This window comes from Strix aluco, chromosome 4 (genome assembly GCF_031877795.1).
Source record: "Strix aluco isolate bStrAlu1 chromosome 4, bStrAlu1.hap1, whole genome shotgun sequence".
Lineage (NCBI taxonomy): Eukaryota > Metazoa > Chordata > Aves > Strigiformes > Strigidae > Strix > Strix aluco.
The window spans coordinates 37852448-37870782 of NC_133934.1; the positions used below are offsets into that span (position 1 = coordinate 37852448).

Here is an 18335-nt window from a genome sequence, read left to right on the forward strand (position 1 = left end):
GGGTGCAGCGTGCCATCCATGCCACAGGACTGGAGGTGAGCAGGAACAGGCTCAGCCCAGCTCTCCTAAACATGGTGGCTTCACTCCCCTCTCACAACATGCAGCACGTGGAGTGGCAATGTGAACCGAGAACTGGTAGTGTCCGGCTACAAATACATGGATTTCAACTGCTGATGTGAAGAATCCAGATTTAGGAAAAACTGAAGCCCGTTAGCTTCCATCCATTCCAGTAAGAGCACATGCATCAATATGGGAAGGCTGACTAAATGGAGTCATTTGAAATACAACTCATCTTCACTTTCTGTTGCTCCCCACAGAATAAAAGCAAGTTACACTACAGTCCTGAAAGCTTTAATTGAGGGATTTCACAGATATTTGTATTCTTTTAGTTTGTTTAGTGTTTGTTTTTAAATCAAAAACTTTCCGTCAAAACAAACTGGTAAGTTGACAGCAACATGATTCTGTTCAAGTATCACAACATTACTTTAGTTGGTAGACTGGCAGCCTTCACAAATTTCAGTTATTCAAAGAGAGGCTAGCTAGTTTAGAAAATACATTGGTAGGAAACAAACAAACAATCACAGGGAAATAAAACAGAGGCTAAGAGGAGGATGGCATTTTCAAGGGAGGCAAGCAATCCACAGAAAGAAATCTTTTCTAATAACTACATTTGCGAGAAAGAGTGGAACTAATTATTGTTCCAATATACATAATGTATTCAGAGACCTCAAATAACAGACATTTATTACCTGGCATTTCAGACACAGTTGTTGAAGTATACTGATTGTAGGCATAAATGTTCATATTACGAAACAGGCAGATGGTCTGCTTCACCAGAAACATTACAGTCTGACATTTGTTATCAATTGTACTGATTTAATACTAATGAGAGCAAATGGAGACAGATTTGCAAAAATCTGTCTCTCAGGAAGATGTATGTGTGCCTTTAAAAATCTTTCACTTCAGATATATCATGCTGTGGTACCAAGAGAAATAATGATATATTTTAATATACAGTACTACTCTGACATTTGCGCAGAGCTTTTAGGCCAGTAACCAAAACCTATAACTACAGGAGAATAAATTCATTCAGGAAAAGAAGCCGAGGTGGTGCTTCAGGATCTCTGCTATAGCAGCAATCAAATAAATTAAGATTAAACTTATGTTTTATGATATTATAAAACACCATTATACCCATTACTAAGACTTTCGTTCACAAGTAGAGCGATCATAAGATAAGCACAGTAAGGGTGAGTTATGCTTGTTCTCCAAATGCCAAAGTGCTCTGCTCCTAGTCAGTGTGTCCCTGCTGACACCATGCTCACTGCAGGCAGGGGAAAGAATGAAGAGCCACCAGGCTCCGCCTGACACGATGAACTATCAGGAACCCAAGACAGGTTAGGCAGGGCAGCCTGCCCCATCACAGGCACTGGCTGCGTTATGGACTATGGTATAAATCAGAAATCCAAACTGATGAACATTAAACAAAGGGCATAAACTATCTGCTTCCTCAAGCCTAACACTTCTCCTTAGACTTGTTCTACTGTATGCAATGACTTCGGGTCTTAAGAATCATTAAGGCTACATTTCTCATAATGATGAAGTGGTGAAAGTGTTCCTTGTAAAGTTAGTGTCTGGCCACCAGTGCTTCTGTAAAGCGACCACATTAATACCTCTGAGATTTCTGTTATGAATGACAAAGCATACTGAATCTTAAAAGCATCTTTTCAAATATAAATTAACAGCAACCACCGTGCTCTTGCAAAAAGGTGCTGAAAGATGGTCAAGGCACTATTTTAAAATTCATTCTTAGATCTAAATATGGTGCTGACCAATAGCAGAGCAGTGAGGCAGGCTATTTAGTGAACTGCTGACCCTCACCACATTGACTAGACATGTAACAGTTCTGCAGAGCACTAACATTCCCTGTCTAGCAGGACATGCCAATGCAGGGACACAGAGCCCCTGCAAAAGGCTACCGACACCAGAGAAGCTCCCTGCTTGTTTTGCTCCCTTCAGATACTTTCCTTTCTATCCCATTTCTTCTGCAACACCAAAGCAAGTGTGATCAAACATACAGCAATTTGCTACCTTCTCATTAATTACACAGCACAAATTCCATGGAGATTGAGTTTATTCAAACCACTCTGAGAACAAGTACAATTTAAGACTGAGGTGTAACAACACATTGTTATGTTACAATTCAATTATTTCATTTCAACTTATGTCAAACACCAACACCTGAGAGCTGATTCAGACAGACTAACAGTGAAGACATGGATTTCTTCTTTTATACCCAGAACTGTGAATACTATTATTCGCTCATTTACTATTTCATTGAAAGCTTATGCCTGTTTATTATCTGAGGATAGATTACTATGGGTTTTATTATGAAGTAAAAATATATTTTTCTAATCATCCATATACTATCTCAAATGAATACATCCAATAAAAAGAGGTGTTAAAAATAAGTCTTTTAACCAATTCTGTCTATAGGCTATTGAAAGAAAATAGATTTTATTGTATTTTTCACTGTTTGGGAACACTGATTCCAGCTAAGATATTCTGATCCTATATAACGCAGGTCAGGCATTAAATATTATATTTCCCCAATTTTGTAACATTTTATATATGATCACTGTCAGTAACTTCTAAAATAAGATTAAAATCAAGATTCTATTCCTTGCACAGATTGCTGGATTAGCATACTGCAAAAATATGTAGAGTACTGTACTTTAAGCTGAGAAAAATGCCTCTGGTATACAGTCAACAGAATTTAAAGTCAGCTGTACACACTGTAACACACTCTCTCTGAAGCTTCTACACTGGAACACAAAACAAAAACAATACATGTCATGTTTAAGCAATTATGCCCTATCAAAATGATCAAAAACCTAATTTACACAAGAGATACCACAGATGCATTTCCAATTCCCCCTCTAGCTTCCCCAAGATAGTGTAAAGCATCTAAACTAACGCAGTCACTCATTTTATATGGGGTGTGGGGGGGGTAGAATTATTATTTATTTTAAGGAAATGGAAGCAGTGTGATCTTGCCTGTAAGGAAGACACTGGAAATACACAAGATACATCACTGAATATTTTACATATTGGGATAGTCATCCAGATCAATATCCTATTTTTTAATATAATTTTTCTTTTCTCACAGAATACTGGTAGCACAAATAGATACTGCTTGCTTTTTCAAACAGGATTTCACAGGGCAAGGAGGGAACTCAGCAGACAGAATGAATTTTGAGTCAGACTCCTGAAACAGAATTTGCCTTTAGTGACCTTGAGCAAGATGTCTGCTGCTGTCTCAAACACTAACATCTAGAACATGAGCAACATCAAGCCCACCTTCCTAACCAAAACATATAAACAAATCAATGTCATTTAGCAAGGGGAGGGGGGACTGGATACCACAATGACAGACAGAGAGAAAGAACCATAATTCTTTCCCCCCTTCATTCTTTCTAGACATTTTTGTGGATCTACAGCAGTGAAAACTTTTACTCATTAATTATTATTTTTTTTTAAGTACAGGGCTGGGTCTTATTTGTACAATTCTAATACTTCAAAGTGATTTGCTGTAATAAATTAATACACATACACACACATATACTTTGTATATTCTCTCTCTCCTTTGCACACAAGATGCAAATCCTTCTAAAATCCATTGCAAATACCAGACCCTAATTTTGAAGAGTGTCTAAAAAGGCACAATATAAAAGAGCAAATGCATTTAGTAACTAAAATACATCTCCTGGAGATATGAACTACTTTTCTTTTTGTATTTTTTTGTTTTCCCCTGTCCCTTTGTGCACACAATCCCACAGCCTTGTATTAGCATTGGTATTGAACTTGAGGCTTTCTGACTAAGAAACAGAATACAATGGATAATTTCTATTCCGAAAGTCAGAAAACAAAACTATTTGTAAATTATTTCTTTTAAATTGAATTGGGCATCTAGATGTTGTCACATACCAGGCAGTAAATACTTTTTTTAAAAAAAATTGCTGAAGAGAGGCAACATTTTGCTTTTTTAAAAAAATAAAAAGGACAATTTCCCAATTTCCTACCCCCACCCCTTTCATTTCTGTGGCTGTCCTCATGAAGCAGTGATTTCCAAATCTGTAGAGCAATCATCCTGGATCAGCTAGTAGAGCCTGATGCAATGTTGTATGAAAATACTGATGGACCAGTACACCCATGTTATATACCTTCAGCTTTGGTTTTGGTTAGAAGCTAAAGCATGCTCATGGACACAAAGACTATAATAAAATAGGGTGTCTTCTCTAGAAACCAAAGTAAAACCAAAATCCCCAAACACTATAACAAATTTTACTTAGACCAGTTAGTAAACACTTAAAGACAAAAAAATGAAACCCATTTTGTTTCCCATACAGAGGTAAAATCTATCACTAAAACCTGAATGGTAGTCTGTTCTTGTCAGAGAACGTGAATCCATTTGTTCTAATATTGAGATACACTTGAACCACCTTCCTTGGAGACACATACATTAGCAGCATACAAATTATCAGCATGCAGGTACTTGTTCAAGTGCTTGCAAAACTGGGAGTAAGCATGCATGGTAGCTTTTGCTTTGGACAGCTCTTCCTTCCACAGTCCCTAAGAATTTCCCTTGATCCATAGATCTGTCTGAAGAAAGATGTACCTGGAAGGGGATGGTTCTGGTAAAACAACAGTTAAAAGTTCTGAAACATGAAATAAAAATTTTCCACAGATGACTTAAGTTCCTTCACACTTCACTGACTAAATACATAGCAAGTTAGTTATGACAATCTGTGGTTAACTTTCACTACATTCCCAAAATACAGAGGTTCGATTTTGAAATTTGATCAATATTCATACTACCTTACATACCAAGTTAATTGGTAAAAATGCTGCAATATATTCTTTGAGACATTTCTGAGGAACAATTTAAGTATTTGTTATCCAACATGAATAAATCTCCTATTGCGAATACTGATGATGGTTAATGGAAGTATTACATTGTTAGAAGGGGTTCAAAGTGACTTATAGGAGTCATGTAAACAGGATAAAAATAGAACTAAATATATCATAATGAAACCATGAAGGCGTAATTTAGATACACAAAACACAAAGTCCTTTTTCATCTCAACAAGAGAACTATCAAAACACAAATCACATACAAAAAAGCAGCTTAAACAGACTGAATAGTTTTAAAAATCACTACTATGTAGGTTTGTAGCAGTAAGATACGTATTACCCATGCATACTCTAAAAAGGCCTCTATTTAAAATTTTGCTACATAATTTTACAGAGGAGATCTAACAGTGCTCAGACTACATGCATAACTAAGGATGAATGTTGCAAACACAGAAAGCCAATAAAAATCTGGGCAAAGACAACCGAAGTCAATTGTACATCTTCTACATTCTTTAACTAAGACCTATTGCCTAGTTTATCATCTGTAAACCTGACAAAATTCTTGGATTTGCACAGTAACAGCACATGCATGTCAATCACTTATCATCTAATCCCAAAATCTGCATATGTATTTCTATAATAGGATTAAGATTAGTTTTTATGAAACTTTACACAAGTGAAAGCCCATAGTAGTCCTGAAAGCAGTAACCCTGTATTCCATCCTTCTACCCAGGTCTGAGCATCCCTACCCCTTGTCCTGTCCCAAAGCTTGTGGTTTCTCTGTTATCAGAGCTCACCCTGAGTTAAAAAGTCATTCTCACCAAGTCAGTTTTTCCTTGGGTTCCTTTCCCTGCCTGCATCTGCATCCAGCCACTGTAACTCTTCTGCAGGCAGGCAGAGGCTGCAATACAGCAGGCACAGGCAAGGACACCTACAGTGTTCATGAAACTATGATCTTCACCTGATAACCTGGCTTCATATCTGGACACAGCAAGCATTACACAGTGAATTACAAACCCATCCAGACCTGAAAACTATTTCTGATGCAACAGACGCTTTTTGCTGAAGTGCTCATCTTCTCCTAGCGAGGGCACCATGAAAATTTAAGGAGGCCAGATGAGTATTGCTCTCTCTCCTCATCTACTCCTGCTCTTTTCCTGTACTGCTAACCTCAAGAGTTTACCAGAGACAATTCAGGTTTCCATATAAAAAAAAATCACAGGGTTTTGGAGAATTTTGGCTCCTGGTAGCTAGATTTCTACTGCTTATTTCTCATTCCCTTCTTTACAACCAAAGCTAGGCATCACTACCAAAGCCATTTCATCTTTACACATACAAGCTGGAAAGTGTCATGGCTTTGATGGATGGAACATTCAGTGGATAAGGAATTGGCTGGACGGTCACACTCAAAGAGCTGCGGTCAAGGGCTCGATGCCCAAGTGGAGAGCAGTGATGAGTGATGTTCCTCAGGGGTTGTTACTGGGACCAGTGCTGTTTAACATCTTTGTTGATGACATGGACAGTGGGATTGAGTGCACACTCAGCAAGTTTGCCGATGACACCAAGCTGTGTGGTGCGGTTGACACACTGGAGGAAAGGGATGTGCCATCCAGAGGGACCTGGACAGGTTTGAAAGGTGGGTCTGTGCAAACCTCATGAAGTTCAACAAGGCCAAGTGCAAGATCCTGCACATGGGTAGAGGCAATCCCAAGCACAAATACAGGCTGGGCAAAGAGTGGATTGAGAGCAGCCCTGTGGAGAAGGACTTGGGTGTAGTAGTGGATGAAAAACTGGCAATGGGCCAGCAGTGTGTGCTCGTAGCCCAGAAAACCAACTGTATCCTGGGCTGCATCAAGAGAAGTGTGGCCAGCAGGTCGAGGGAGGTGATTCTCCCCCTCTACTCTGCTCTTGTGAGACCCCACCTGCAGTACTGTGTCCAGCTCTGGGGCCCCCAACATAAGAAGGACATGGACCTGCTCAAGCAGGTCCAGAGGAGGCCATGAAGATGATCAGGGGGCTGGAGCACCTCCCCTGTGAGGACAGGCTGAGAGAGGTGGGGTTGTTCAGCCTGGAGAAGAGAAGGCTCTGGGAAGACCTTATAGTGGCCTTCCAGTACTTAAAGGGGGCCTACAGGAAAGATGGGGAGGGACTCTTTATCAGGGAGTGTTGTGATAGGACAAGAGGTAACGGTTTTAAACTGAAATATGGTAGATTTAGATTAGATATAAAGAAGAAATTCTTCACTGTGAGGGTGGTGAGACACTGGAACAGGTTGCCCAGAGAAGTTGTTGCTCCCTCTCTGGCAATGTTCAATGTCAGGCTGGACAAGGCTTTGAGCAACCTGATCTAGTGGAAGGTGTCCCTGCCCATGGCAGGGGGGTTGGAACTAGATGATCTTTAAGGTCGCCTCCAACCCAAACCATTCTGTAATTCTAGGATATTAGCATACTGGTCTGAAGCTTGGGTCTTATACAGAATGCTAAATAAAGATTCAGTCAAAGGTAGGAAAGCTGAACAAGACAGTAATAGTTGACATGTATATATATGTCACCCACCCACTCAAATCAGAACACAATGGTGAAAAGCAGAAAATAGAGAAAATAACGAATAAATCAATTACTGACTAGGAAAAAAGTGCTCATTGGGAATAGGGACTATGGAAAACAAGCTTACTAAAGCTACCAGCAACTGTCTGAATATATATTTTTTTTTTCACATTGCAAAAGGTGAGACAGTATCATCGTCTTTCTCCCCGCTGAAAGGCCATTAGCAGTTTGCAGTGATGAAAACCCTTTGAGAGATCGGAGTTGTAAGTGGGTAGAATTACAGGGACTCACTGGATCTATCTGTGATTGATATAAAACTGAACTTCCTAATACCTTCAGGTCTTATGTATGTAAATTCATAAAGGGAATTTAAGGGACAGTTTTAAACAGACTCAATATTTCTATTAGAAATCAGACATATACATTATGGAACATCCTCTGGCTGAAAGGCAAGAGTCTTCTTATCTGAAAAAACATCTCAAGTTAGGTTTTATCCTGTCCAGTCACAATAATTGCAATAATTTCCCTTCCTGTTTTACTGGGGGGGGGGGGAATCCATGATCTTATTGGGTTCTTTAAGGAGAAAAGACACCCTGGTGCCATCTGATTGTTTTAGCCTGATTTTTCCAGGAAACTAATGTTGTTATGAGAAGACTAAACGCAAAATCATAATATTTAAACCATGTCGTCCAAGTTCTATCAAATTTGGCAAAATGCTAGATGTCTCAGACATGAATTTCACAGAAGTTAAGAGACCTTACAGAAAAATAAGACTCAACTCAGTGACTCTTGAGGGAAAAGCGACGATAGTTTTGTCCCTTTTCCCTTGGAGAGATGGCAATCTACTAGCTAATCAGAATTCAGGTACTGTTTGTTGAAACCACAAGCACACCACTCCTAGTCCAGCAAAAAACCATTGAGAGAGGCTGAAAGGAATGGCAGACTTCAGGGACATGTCAGGGAGCTGGGTATCTGACACTGGAGACTAAAATACATAGGGAATGTACCTAGAAAAAAAATCAGGTTTTAGGTCTACTACTCATGGAACAACCTGATTCATGTTTATGGAGTATTCTCAAACCATAGCACCTAAGAAAAAAAAACCCAAACAAAACAACACTTGAACAGCAGATACATATAAAACATACACATAGATAATTTGAGTAAGTCAATACCAATTAAATAAAAGGGATGAAAACCACTGCAATTATTATTGTGACTGGATAGCTTTAACTATCTTGGTAGCATGCAATATAACAACGTGGATTTATGCTGAGGTGCCTAAACAAAAGACAGAGCATATCTCTTTTCATCAAAATGCCTGAGTAATATGATAAACTTTGAAATAGAACAGTGAAAAAACCTCCCACCATTTATTCTTCATACAAATAGATATTATTTGTATATGTAGGCTGTCAGGCACACATGCCCCCTTTTAAAGGCCTGGTTTTCCAAGTAGATTTCTTTTTTGTTTTCCCCTCCCTCAAAGAAGAAAAAATTCCAGTAAAATAAGAAACAGAATAACTGATGCCCCCAAAAATCTAGAGCAGATACAAATTATTGTTGACTCATATTGTAAATTGCCTGTCCAGTACAAGCTTTCAGAGTAATGTAACAAGGAAAAAAATATTTTTCAATCACTGCCATCCATCATCTTGGTAAACAAGTAAAATGTATACTCTGCCATCTGCTAGCTATTAGTCTGTGTAATCATAAAATATCATGTTATGTAATCATAAAAACCACTATTATTACCTACTCTTTCAATTTATAAGCAAATATTTCTATCTGTCAAATGATTTCATGCTAGCACGGGGCTTGAACCTTCTGCGCTGCTTACCATCAATCTAGTCGTCAATCTAAGATAAATCTGTCTCCTCCTAGGTCCTCCTACGTTTGGAAAATGCTCAATACTCTATTTGATCCCAGAAGAAATCATATGAAGAGAAGGGTCAGTAAATGATCCAGCTGTTAAGGACCCGAACACTTCAACAACAAGGGCTATGACACAGACTTAGACACCAGCAAGGAAGAAAAGAACTCTCAGTTCTAAGAAATTTTTTTTTCTGCACCATATTCTATTTAGATTTGATACTTTAAACATACTTGTACGAGAAAGAGCCCTAGAAAAGCTACAAATTTCTCAGATTACATCTTTTAAAGGTACAGTAGAAACAGCTTTTTTTTATAAAATGCTTAGGTCAGAGGAATAATTTTTTTTTTTTTTTACATAGATTTACAACCAAAACTATCCATTAGAAAGCAAACATGTTAACAAGCAACTCTGCGCAGGGAAACTGGTAATATTTCTCAGTGATATATATTACTAAAATATTTTTAAACAACAGTACTGATCTTATTACTAGTCATTTCTCAATAAACTGAAAAGTGAAGGTCACATAAAATGACATTCTCTATTGTCACCAGCTCACAGAACTTGCTAGAGTTATTACACCATCAGAGCAAGAGCAACAGGTGGTCCAGTTGTCTAGAGCTTGGACACCTATTCCTTATTACATATTTTTAATTTTTGGCAGGAAAAAAAATTAATCTATGGTAGGGAAGACTATGCTTAAGTAGAGTCTTCTTCCCTCCTGCTAAATACCAAAACCAAAGGTAACAGTGACACACAAGCCATTATTTTAGCTGCGCATAACTCACGTTTGTTCATGTAGGCATTTCTCTGCTGACTTGAGGGCTAGAATCTGCTCCTGCAGTGACAGAACAAAGTTGAACGGCATACCATGAGAACACCTGAGGTTTTGATGGCCTACCAGCTGTCACTTTAAATTGAAATGGTAACTTTTTAAAAGATATAACAGATCCACTGTGGACAGATGGACTTTGAAACTGAATGAGTATGTCTCTCAAGCTACAGAAGTACCTTTTCTTTCTTCAGTTCAGCCATTTCAGGAGCAACTTGGTTATAACCTGTTGGAAACCTCAATTTTCCTTCATGTCTTGGTCAGCAAAATTCTGACATATTCCAAGAACATTATCAGTATACCTTAAAGTGTGGTCCAGGGGCCCAAAGCAATTAATAGTGTAAAAACACAGCCGAAGGGATAGGTTTTTAGAGCATAATCTCTCTCCTAAGTATGAAGTCTGAAGTTCATGCTACTGAAAACAGCAACCCCTGTGGCAACCCGCTGCTTTTTGGGGTCAACAGCTGAATCCCTGCAGTAATCAGGATTTTGCGGCAATAGCCACTAAGTCTGTCATATGCTGCTGCCAGTCCACTTTGGGAGCCCTTTAAGGAACAGAAGTCATTCAAACTCCTGAAATAAGGAGCCAAGACACCCAGATCTCTCAAACACATCTATCTCCTAAATCTAATCTGGTGATCTTCTCCATGTGTTTGTTAAATAGTCCTGCAGTTCATATGGCAGACACTTGCTATGGTGAAGAATTAAAAATTCAAAAACTGCACTTAAAAACTACACTATCCACACTGCAAGTGATCATTTAGAAGGTATGGAATGAAAGGCATATGATGGCAAGTGAGATTTCCCATTTAAAACTAAATATTAACACATAAACTGAAAAATGGTCTTTTTGTTTTATGCATTATGATGCAAACTTTAATTACATAATCACATATTTGTTAGAGACTGATACCACAGAATGCATGTACAGGAAAACACAAGTGAGATTGCATCTGCGAGCATCAATCTCTCATTTTCTTAACTTCCTAAACTTTGTGTGTCTATTGTACTCGACTTCAAAATCTAAATTAAATTAATTTTATATATATATTTTGCATCTATGAAATATAACTAATGCTGTCATAAAAAGGTGTATATGTATAACAGAAATGAGATAGTGATATTAAAGTGGTTTTCAGTCTGGAAGAGGTTTTGTTTCCTGGGATGCATCCTATAAGTCTAGCCAACTTGACCATTAATGCCACTAACTTTACATCACTGACAGTGAAAAATTAAAGGAAGTCTCCAAAAGCAAAAGGCACTTCCTTTTTTCTGGGTAAGTTCTGTAATTATGCCATATAGTATATGACACAAACAAAAATGAGTGTAATGCTCCACAGAAACTGAAGATGACCAGTGTACAATTGTGCAATATTTTTCCATTGGGCACAGGCACAAGGAAAGAAATAAGTCAGGAAAAAACAAACAAACAACAACCCAAACCCACAACTTTCTGGACTATCTCAAATTCCCTCTGTGAAATTTTAACGCAGCCCCTTCCCCTAAACATTAAAACAACATGCATCCTGCACCCTTATAATACATGAGGAGGAGGAAATGCCCCAAGAGAGAGACAATGGATATGTTTTATGTCAACCCAAAGAAATACTAGAAAATTGGTGCAAGAATTAAAGAATATTTTATTTTAATTTTAAGCTTTATGTTAAGAAAGAGTTGAAAATTCTATTCAACCAGAGAAGTTTGACTTTCTTACATTAACCATGATGAATTTTCAGCAAAATCATAAAACTGCTATCATCGGTTCTACACTTCTGCAGAAAAGGATTTCATTTAGTTCTTTACAGTATCTCTCTTTTAGCCTATCTAGGTATTTGTTTTCAGAATTCATAACCTCTGACCACTTCAGAATTTCTAACACCAACTCCATAGAATCTAACCCAAAAGTCTAATTCAGTTTGCAGCCTTTACTCGTGGGCTGTAAAGAGAATGCAGAAAAATGCCTGCTTGACCATTTTCACTCTGTATTAATACCCACCTCTGTCAATGGTTGATGTGATAAACTGCCAGCACTCTAACTAAAAATGTTTACTAGGCTAACAAGGCAGTGATTCCACAACAGTGGCAGCAGAGAGGAACGCTGCTCCATCGCCTAATGGTACTAACTTGACCTGGAGGATTGGGACTCAACGTAAGACTACCACATCTGCCAAACTAGCCAAGAAGCATTACATGGAGTTTCTGCAAGTTTAAGCAAGATGACATCTAGTTCTCCACCAAGTCAGAATGGTATGGATAGGTGACATGTGATTCAACATAAAAACTGCTTATAAAAAGTGAATAAAGCAAAAAAAAAATTGGAACAAAACAAACCGAAATAATTAATCCTGAGTCAGCATTGGCACTGTACGGGCATTTTGATCTGGTTGTGGTGTACTGGATACTCCAGGGACTGATTTATTGCACTGTTAAATTAGAGCATTTTTTGAAGATGAGGAAACAGAAGTACTCAACTGAAAAGATGAAAAGCAGGATGCAGCATGCAGAGCCTGGCCACTAACAGGGCTGGAGCCAGGGAAAAGCCACAGCAGCAAACAGGAAGGGAGGCAAGTTGCCAAGGCCAAGGCTGAAAAGCAGGCATCAAGGAGGTGGGGTTGAGATGGGAGCAAACATAGCTAAAACTCCACTTTCTCCCTCCCACACTGCCCAATGAATCTCCAATAAATTTATGACTTTTTATGCATGAGAAGAAAAACATATCTTAATTGCCACTTGGCAACATGTATCTGCAATAAATATCAAAGTACTATTTTCTAAGAAAGAAAAGGCAGCATAACCAGAAAGTAAATTATAGCTATTAATTCTCCACCCAAATTTCTGATGTTATCCATTATATATCTTTGCAATTGTATTATGGCTATGAGTTCATGACAGTCAGATCTTGTTAGAGCAGCCCACTACTTTTAAATGACAGCTCTCTTGGTTGAGGTATCAATTGGGGGGGAGGGAGTTAATGGGGTTAATAATCCAAGCAGAGTTCAATTTCTCACTACTGCAGTCAACATTTTAACTCTCCATAACAAATGGCCATACAAGATTTTAACTCAATAACAAATGACTATGCAGCATTTTAACAATCCATAACAAATGATCATGCAACACAACAATAAAGTAACTTCCATAGTTTTAGATGCGTAAATAAGACAAATATGAAAGAGACTTGAATGCAAGATCAGCACACCTATTCATATTTTTAGGAAACATCTGATTATGGGACCAAAATTGTGCATAAATTGAGGATTTGCATACCTTTATAATGCATACCTTTTAAGATTCAAATAATACTATGTTATCAGGAAAAAATGTTGGTATTCAGCATTTCAGATTCAATTATGTATTTTGTAAAATCTTAGGTAATAGTGTACTTACTATGACTAAAGGAAAACTTCTCATACAGCTAAATGTTAAAATTCAACTGGTTTTGGTAATACATACTCCACCTTTCACAGCCTGTACTCCCATAGCTGCTTGGAGGCCTTCACGTGCTAGATTTATCTTTAAGACTATGTATTGCTCAGGCAAGGACTATCATCTTTATCTCTGTGCAATATGCAGTGCAGCAGAGCTCCTTCCCACAAGGGTCTACTGGCAAATAAACATGCTAACTAGAAATGCTGAAGCACTAAAGTGAAGTATGCCAGTCAAGGTCACTGGGGAACATAACAGTGGAACTAGACAGGAGATCCAGTACGCCACTAAGTCAGTGCAACAAGTTCTCTAGCAATCTTTGAAATATATTTTATTAACATATTATTTCTTGTATAATATTCAGTCTCAAAAAACAAATATATACTTACATGATAAAGAAAAAAAAAAAATCAATAAAAGACTAGCAGATGGATTATTACAAATACTTAGAGCCCTTCAGATATCAGAAAGGTGTCTCCAGGGATTCTTGAAAGTCCAAATGCCTAATTCCATACGTACCAATAGGGTCTGAACCTTTGTCTCTTGACAAGAAATTCTTACTGAAACTCAGAATAGGGGCTGTGCTCCCATTTTCCAAGGCTGGGTCCATGCTTGGCCGTTCATTTCAAGTGCTTTGATTTCAAGTGGCTGTTAACAGGATCAGAGACTGACATAAAAATATAAGCATACCAGGTGCATAGACGCTATTTGTTTTGCCCCTTGCAATGATGATCCAGTGACCTACCAAGTGAACCTTAGGTGAACAGAAGTGCTGTAATAGTTCACTAAATCAGAACGCATTCCAACTTCTAGGTTTATATTATAGAAAAGACTTGAATTTCTGCTTCTAGTACAAGCAGGTATTACCGGATCTTAAAAAAAAAAGTCTTCAAAAAAAATACATCACAATTTTATCTCAAAAGCTATAAAACTAGTTGTAGTAAAGATGACAGTTTAGTTTTATATGCAGCATGAATTCTATATGTTAGAAATTTTTAAAATATTTTTTATAACAGTTTCTCAGTCAAGTGGTCAAAACTTCCAGAACCTGGTACATGGATGGGTTTTCCTGGCACACATTTGGAATGACCAGTGTAATTCACCAGTACCAAGTTCCCTTAACTCAGGAACACAAATTTCACATCTGTGCCAAACACACTGGTTTTACTTTAAAATATGTTCCCAAAATATATACCCAATTATATATTTTGGAAAATATATACAAGACAGTCTACATAAACACCTCCTCTCTCAATGTTTTCATCATAATTCACAAAGACAGCACCTTAGACTTTCAAAGACACTTGTTATGAGGTATCAGGTAAACTAATTTCTCATTCTTTTGAAAATATTGTTTACAACAGTGACAGCTTCAGTTCCTTGCACCTCATTAACACTGCAATTGAGTCCCTTTCTTCACAAGATTGTAGTGTTCATACTATACAGAAAAAAATAATTTCCACAGACATGAAAAGTGATAAAACTGTATGGATATCTATCTTCAACCACTTGTTTAATTTTTATAAGCCCTTGATTAGATAAAGGGTTACATGAGAAAAATCCCACACCTTCCCCCATTTATTTGCCCTCCAAGAACACACATAACAGTAATTTCATGTTTTAACTAGGTTATCTACTACTTTATTCTCTTGGGAGTATCACCATTTTCAAGCTATGCAACTTGACACACACACCACAAAACTTTTTTATGAGGCCAGCTGAAAATAATGGTACTCTATACAGAGATAGGTGCAAAAAACCAGAGATAGGTGCAAGCTCTGCATCTCAGCATTAGCACAGAATGAGGACTCACATTACACATTTCAGAAACAGACCTCTAAAATTTGAAGACATTCTAGATTAACAGGTCATACCTACAGGAAAATGAGTGAAAACGATGGCACCAAAACACTCAGCAGTTCCAAAATTTGGTTTTTAACTTCAGCTAATGTTAAAACAAATGCACATGCAAACAAACCAGTGTAAAGGTGTATTCATTTCTCACCAGTGACAGCAACTGCTCAAGCCAAAATTATTCTTCATATCCAAACTTCTCTTAACGTAGCTTTTTCTTTCCATCAGGGAATTTCTCAGCTCCCTTGAAACCAGATTGCACACATTCCTCCCTTCCCCAGGGTGTTCCCCAAATGCTTGGGGAAATAATGGTCCCATTACAACTTTCAGTTCTCTTTGTATGATGGCCTGTAGATCAGGTTCACAAATGTCTTCAAAACCGGCTAAGACATGATTAACTGCTTCTGAATTCAGATGTGAAAAATCAGTTTATCTACCCAGTAGCTATTCCTTTGCCAAGGATGGTCCCTTTAAAAATAGTCAAGTATTAACATCATTATTAGGCCTATGTCAGGTGAAAGCTTTGCACACCACTACCTGTGGGTCTTATTTCCTGTGGTGTTTTCAGCCCAACATTTCTGCATCTCCACGGCCCAGTATCAAACAATCAATATGCAGAAGACATCAGATTACCTGACACATCACAGCATCCTTTCAGCCACACAACAATGAGAATCGCAAGCACACTAGTCTAATGAAGTTAATGAAATTTTGTAACAATTTAAATCAATCCAAGTCACTATTTCTGCTGTCCTCCTCTGTTGCCCTGTCCACAGACTCTCTCCTTTGCTCTGACATTTTAATGATTGCAAAGTGCACTGTTTCAGAAAGTAGCCACAATACCGGAGGAAATAAGAAGAGCTTAAGGTTAATATTTGCTCTGAGCAGCTTTCTGAACCAGCCTTGCATGGTTTTATATAAGCACCAGCGATACAAAAGAACAGCACACCTCTGCCTTTCTTTTGCTTAAACAGCAACAGAACACCAACCTTACAAATGTGAGCTATAATTAAAAGAACAAAAGCCAAATATTTCTTTCTATTTTCAATAGTCTTAGAATTACTCAACACACCTATAACAGCATCCTCTTCCTGAAATACAAAATAATTGGATATACTGTGCCTTCCTGATTTTAAGTTTTTGTGTAAGTATTTATTCACTGCCTAAATGCCAAGTTTTTTGGATGACTTTCAAGGCAGCTGCTCTTTCCAAGTTGAAATGGAAGTTTTTTAACCCCTTGGTTTATACCAATAATTGAAGGTCAGGAAAAAAAAAGTAAATTTATTTTATCTATTACACAGAGCCAAACTGAATGATTGCCTGTAATCTAAAACACGAGTAGAATTTTTCCTGAAACTTCTAATAATTCTACTGAAGCTTATTTTTAAAATATTTTCAAATAATTTTTAAAAAAGGAAACTTAAAAGGTTAATGTCAATCTCATTATTTCAAATAGTCTTTACACAACTTAAGAATGTAAAACATTCAATGTTGCCCAGGAATTTAATTAGTCTCCAAATCAGAGTATCCAAATTATAGAAGCACCATAAAACCCACTGTGGTGCTAACAGCATGCTAGATGATCACTTTTGTAATGCATTTTAGGAAAAGTTAATTCTCATCCAGTTTATATTGTACTAAGTCAGATTCCTCCTCCCCTGCCCAGAACTTAGCTTGCACAGAAATTCCTCTTTACAACAGTACAACTCTGAAATCTCAATTAGACAGAGTAAATCTGCATGTGAAATTTTAGCATGTTCAAGACATTGAAATCATTCTTTAAAATACTCTACAGCATCATATGGTATTTTATCCAGTTTCATCATTTGTACAAAACAGCTTGCAATGTTTTGTTACATGATATTCCGATATACCCTGCATCTGTAGTCTGCAGGACTAAAAGCTCTCGCCTTTTTTCGATTACTTATTAGGATCTCAGGAATTCTTTAAAAACCTTACTAGAAGATCCACTTACAAGGCCATCAAGTTCTGGCCAAATCAGCTGCTATCAAAGAGGAAAATGATGAGACAACAAAATGTTAAAGATGAATGTGGACAAAATTAATTTTATTGTTTCTCTTTAGGTACCTGTAGCTCTTGGAATATGTTAAGGGATGGGTTATCACCTAGAGAGGTTAATGTGCTAGGGATTACATGCAAATTTACTTTCATTGAAAGGAATGTCTGTTACGCTTCCCAACAGTAACACCAACCACCTTCGTCATTAAGAAGTGCAACCAATGACTTGTATTTGTTTTAGCATTCAATGCACATTCGATGCATATGTTCAACTGCCTTTATTTTTAAAGAAAAATTAGCCTAACAGAAGCTCAATGTGAAATATCAACAGCAATGGATTCAGTAACAATCTTCCTTAGAAAAGTACTTTTTATGTCCTTGTACACAATAAAGGGAGTTGTTTCTGCTCCACCCCATTCACTTATCCTTTCTGTTGCTGCCTTTGCAAACAGAAGCCTGAAATTCCTTTCAGTATTCATCAGGAGTGGAAAGCATTCTATACTGCTGTGACCAGGCATCCCTGCATGTTGCTGCATGCCACCTCCAAAATGCTACACACCTTTTTCCTTACATACAAACTGAAAGCGCCTGGCACCATGGCAAAAGACCAACATGTCCTAAACCCAGCTCTTTTAGATTTCAGTTATTTTTTTCTTCTGTCTCTATTGTCAAGGTTTACAGTCAATGTAATTTGCAAGCCATAAGGACACTGTGGTTTGTATAGCAGACAAACCTGGTCAGGTTAGCAACTGCAGTTTAAACCAGTATACTGCCTGATCTCTATGCCTCTTCCCTGTGCTTGAAGATACTAGCCCACAGCAGTAACGGAAGCCAACGTATGACAGCAAAGCTACCACAGTTCACAGCCCAA

General features: G+C 37.7%; 1 protein-coding gene across 1 annotated transcript in view; it reads right to left on the reverse strand.

Annotated features, from left to right (window-relative positions):
- TENM3 (teneurin transmembrane protein 3) overlaps window positions 1–18335 on the reverse strand; it is a 423548-nt gene that overhangs the window by 353691 nt on the left and 51522 nt on the right. Inside the window, exons 2-3 of the mRNA XM_074822768.1 lie at window positions 10122–10171; window positions 9301–9375 (exon numbers count right to left, since the gene is read on the reverse strand). The gene's annotated coding sequence lies outside the window, so the exon portion shown is untranslated. The remainder of the gene's footprint in view (window positions 1–9300; window positions 9376–10121; window positions 10172–18335) is intronic.